Below are 5,281 nucleotides of genomic sequence, written 5' to 3'. Positions count from 1 at the left end.
CATATTCTCAGTTTCTCCCTGCTTACAACTTTTGTTAGCATATCTACAGGATTCTAGCTAGTGTGTATCTTTTCCAGCTTTAGCTCTCCATCTTCCAACATTGATCATATGAAATGGTACTTGAGTTGTATGTGTTTAGTCCTAGAATGAAATGTTGAGTTCCTTGCAAGATGAATGGAACTTTGGCTATCACTGTATAATGTGCCCATATCATTCTCCTTACCAAATTCACCCATAAACCTTTGTAACCAAATCATTTCTTTGCTAGCCTCTGTAGTAGCAACATACTCTGCTTCTGTTGTTGAAAGTGCAACAACACTTTGGATTTTTGAAACCCAACTGACAGTTGTTCCACCTATAGTAAATACATATCCTGTAGTGCTCCTACTATTATCTCTGTCACCTACCATATCTGCATAAACATATCCCTGTAGAGAAATGTTTGAACCACCAAAGCATAATGCTTGATTTGTGGTACCTTTCAAATATCTGAGAATCCATTTCACTGTCATCTAATGTTCCTTTCCTGTATTTTTCATGTACCTGCTTACAACTCCCACTGCATGTGAAATATCAAGCCTTGTGCATACCATTGCATACATTAAGCTTCCAATTGCTGATGCATATGGAACTTTAGACATATAATCCATGTCTTCTTGGGTCTTTGGGGACATTTCCTTACTAAGTTTAAAATGGCTAGCAAAAGGTGTCTAACTGGTTTTGCATTGTGCATATTAAATCTTTTCAACACCTTTTGTATGTACTCATTTTGAGACAATGTCAGTTTGCGATTTTTTCCGTCTCTAGTTATTCTCATACCAAGAATTTGTTTTGCAGCTCCAAAATCCTTCGTTGCAAATGAATTTTCCAATTTTATTTTGAGCACATTTATTTCCTTCATGTTAGACCCTGCAACAAGCATGCCATCTACATACAATAACAATATAATATAGCTGCCATCATTTTGGTTTTTATAGATAAACACAATGATCAGAGTGACATCTAGTATAACATTGTTCAGACATAAACTTGTCAAATTTTAGATACCACTACCTTGGAGCCTATTTTAATCCATACAAGCTCTTCTTCAACCTGCACACTAGTTTCTCCTTCCCTTTAACCTCATATCCTTGTGGCTGCTGCATATATATCTCTTCCTCCAAATCCCCATGGAGAAAGGTTGTCTTTACATCTAACTGTTCAAGATGAAAATCTTCAGCTGCTACTAGACTTAGAATAGTTCTAATTGAAGTCATTTTAACAATAGGAGAAAATATTTCATCAAAATCAATACCTTTCTTTTGTGCAAACCCCTTCACCACAAGTCTAGCTTTGTACCTCTGTTTTCCTCTATCTTCTTCCTTCAGCCTGTAAACCCATATATTCTGCAATGTAGTTTTACCTGCAGGCAACCTGACTAAGTCCCAAGTTTGGTTATGCATTAGGGAGTCCATCTCTTCTTCCATGGCTAGCTCCCACTTCTTCCTGCTTTCAACCTGCATTGCTTCTTCATGACATTCGGGTTCACCAGAATCAATCAACAATAAATAATATAATGAAGGAGAGTATCGTTCAGGGGGTCTACTTATCCTGGTAGATCTTCTAACACCACTTTCAGGTGTTTGGGGTGCCTGTTACTGTTGTGGTGGTTGTTGTTGTTACACAGTAATTTGTCACCATCCCTGTTACTCCTCTTGTCGTACTTTGGAGGACTCATCCCGGGAGTTATAAGAAGTGACAAAGTCTAAAAACACTTGCATTATGTTCCCCTGAGTATGTACTTATGTTCCCTGAAGACACCTTCTACAGATTATCCCTGAAAAGTGCTCTTTTTCCATTGGCGCAGGTCCACAGTATCTTACCCGCGCCAATCATGGAGATCCTCAAAAACGGGCGCGACCATTGGCACTCTGTCTTAGAGCAACAGTCGCGCCAACCAAGTTTGGTCATGCTTTTTGCTTTAATGCACGCCCGACTGTTGTTTCCTTCATTACATGGAGCTTTTTGAGGATAAAAAATCAGTCTTATGTCGAGTTCTATCCTATCTCCATCTTTAATGGCTTTTGGGGATAATGTTAATCCACAATAGGTGTCCCAGTTCATCGTATCCTCCTCCCTTCTTCATCTATATAAGCTTGTCCTTATGCATTTGACAAGCTAGTCATGGAGTGCTAGATGTTGAGTTCTTGAGTTCTTGGAGGAATGCTAGTTGTGGTTATCATGAGTGATAATGAAGCGTAGAGAGGTTATGCTGCCGGAGAGGAGATACATTGCAAGACACATATAGCTGCTCGCCCAGCCAGGAGAGGTTCAACGTCAGAACCTTGGTTGTAACTTTTCCTGATTATTATTAATTAATGCGTGACTGCTATTATAGTTCCAATATCATTGTCTATTATGGTGATGTGTTGATTTATTTCCTTTCTGACTGAAATATAGTTATGCCTTGGTAGATTTTATGTTGGTATCTGTCTCTTCCTTTGCATGTGCAGGTGTCCGTTTATGATCTGCTGGAGCGAGGGAGCGGGAATATCAACTCTGCTTCAACCATAGCGTTGGATTCCAGGTTGGTCTTCTTAATTCACCTTTAATGCATAACTAGGAACTTGCGTGGCAGCGTGGTTTGATTGTGGCTAGTTCTGTTTTAGGCTAGTGGGATCGCCTCTGTCCGCAGAGGGGATTTACCTATCCAACAATTTGGCGACTCAGCTGGGGAGAAGCTATTTGGAGTTTGTCTTGCATGTTAATTTTCTTCTGCTTGCTTGAGTGAATGAGCTTCCTGGGTCAGTTTTGAGTTTATTCTTTACTGTTTGACCCATCTGAGCACTGTCAACCCGACCTGAGGTCGTATTATTTATTTTTCTAGCCGGCAAGCTTAATTGGCACGGTTATTACTCTGACAGTCGTGGCAGTTGGCGCATGCTGCTCAAAAGCAACTCGCGCCAATCCTGTGGTAGCGCAAGTTGCAGGCTGACAGTCGCGCCAGCCCTGTAAATTTTTCCTGTGTGTGGGTGGAAAGCTCTTTCAGCCTCTTTTTGTATCTCTTATAGCCTCTGGAAGTGTGTTGAACCTCTGTTTGACTGGTTTTAGCCTTTATCCTTCAGTTGTTTGCTTATTTCTATTGATTTTCGTCTCAGCCCTAGAACATCTAGTGACTTTTCATGTCTAGCCTTCTGTGGGAATTTTCGATCTCTTGATTATCCAGTCAACTTGTTGGTTGTGTTCTGCACCTATCCAGTGATTTGTTAAAGCTTTATCTTCTATACTCTGAGTGATTCACTTCTAGCCTCTTTGAATTGACTTCATTCGAACTTAGATTACATGGTTCATTGAAAGTCTTTGTGTTTTTCCTTGCTTGCATAGTTCATTTTGGTGTTTCAGAATTAGTTCTATTTCATTGAGTGAACTTGGATTGTGCATATCTCTTAAGATTTGTTTAAATGCATCATGCCATCTTAAAGGAAAGAAAAACAAAATATCTTTTGCATCATATTAGTTAGCATTTATTGTTATTTGTTGCTATTAAAAAGAAAAAGAAAAAATTTCATTTCTTGTTATTAGCTGCATTAGGATCTTTATTGTTTGTTGAGTGATCATTTCGTTTGTGAAAAGATCTCAACCCTCCTATAGATAGAATTCATCGAATCAAATGATATAATTTTGGCATATAGTTTGCATTTAAGAAGTTTTTGAGATATCACATACAGTAGGACCAAAAAAATGAAACATAATCGAAGATAAACTTTAAAATAAACTCAATGAACATAACAACGCATTGGAACATAACGCAAATACTCTAGAGGTCTAGGTTAGAGACGTGTTCCGGCGTCTTTAAACCTGGTAGTTTATCGTCGAGTGGTTGGGTGATTCCTCCACGGTGAAACGATAGGTGCCAATACGGACTGTGCTCCCACGTACCGTCGCGTATATATTGGGAGACCCCTATAGGAATAAAGCCTTTATCCATAGGAAGCCATGTCAGCCGCCCTACGATTCGCAATGCAGTGAACACAGCATTCACGAAGATCGACCACCCGTACCCTAAAAAGTATTCTGTGGTTTTACGAAAAGTTTGGCACACCCTCTACCTAGAATTCCAGAGCAGTCACTTTTGATCCTTTTCGGACTCCTTAAACGAAAAGGTGCCTGTGAGCGTCTTGTCACTTCGTGCTCATTAAATATTCGAAGGAGACTAGAGTCATCTTTTATCCTTTTCTCGACTCTTAAAAAATGAAAAGGTTAAGTTCAGTGTCTTAAAATTTATTGGCCACGATAACATCTACCCAATTAGATTTTGTTTGCGTTAGCTTGAGTAGGATTATTTCTCGTTCAATGGCAGCCTTCCCAGCGCCCACCGGCCAAGGTGTTCCTCCTGATGGGAACCCTCGTCCATTTCCTTCTGTTGGAAATGTCGGTGTTCAGTATATCGCAACATTGTCTTTGCCTGGGTTGACCATTAGTTTACCCGTATGGTTGTTTTCAAACTCGGTGGTCTCGAGTGTGATAACTCCTGTTCCGCCACCACCTCCTCCACCTGAACAACACCATGTTGATTCTAAGGTGGACCCCTTCCCTTCTTCACCTATTGTTGCGTCCTCATCTTCTACTTCGCCTGGTGAAACCTTGGATTTCAGTAACCAGGTGGCTAAGAAGAAGAAGAAGAAGACCAAAAAGAAGAAGTCTCCTAAGGGAAAGGTCGCATATACCACGAAAATATCTGAAGTGGAACCACCTTCTGCTCCTCCGCGGAAGGCTAAGTCTCCTTGTCGATTATGCAAGGAGGACCATTTTCTTTCTGATTGTCCTGGTATTCCCAGGATCCTAGATATATGGTCCCGTGACCCGACTCACCCCTTGTCGTCGCAGATCGACGATACCTTATCAGTTGGTAAGAGAAAAGGGAAGGTTCGTTTCCCTTGTTGACTTTGTGAAGGTAATCATCTCCTTCGCCTTTGTCCACTTATGGATGAAGCCTCCTGTCTTTTGGAAAGTCTGCCAGCTCCCTTACCCCGGCTACCCACTGGATATCAGCGTCTTTTTGCAATTGCAGATCATCTCTCCGCTAACCAAGTGATCAAGCATGATTCCTCTTTGATCCAGCCTTCTCTTCCTGAACCTAGCTGTGCTCCGCCTGTTCCAAACCAGTCCCTGGTCGGAACGAGTGTTGATTTACATTCATCATCTACGCACCACTTTGTCATCAAGGATGAGCCATCTGAGTCCAAACCAAACGAAAGTCCACAGTTCCAGATTACAGTTGACCCGGTCTTTCAAAAGGTCC

The sequence above is a fragment of the Pinus tabuliformis genome, chromosome 8 (assembly GCF_031772625.1).
Source record: "Pinus tabuliformis cultivar Carrire ecotype Pingquan chromosome 8, CPIR1, whole genome shotgun sequence".
Lineage (NCBI taxonomy): Eukaryota > Viridiplantae > Streptophyta > Pinopsida > Pinales > Pinaceae > Pinus > Pinus tabuliformis.
Note: the sequence above shows the minus strand (reverse complement) of the source record.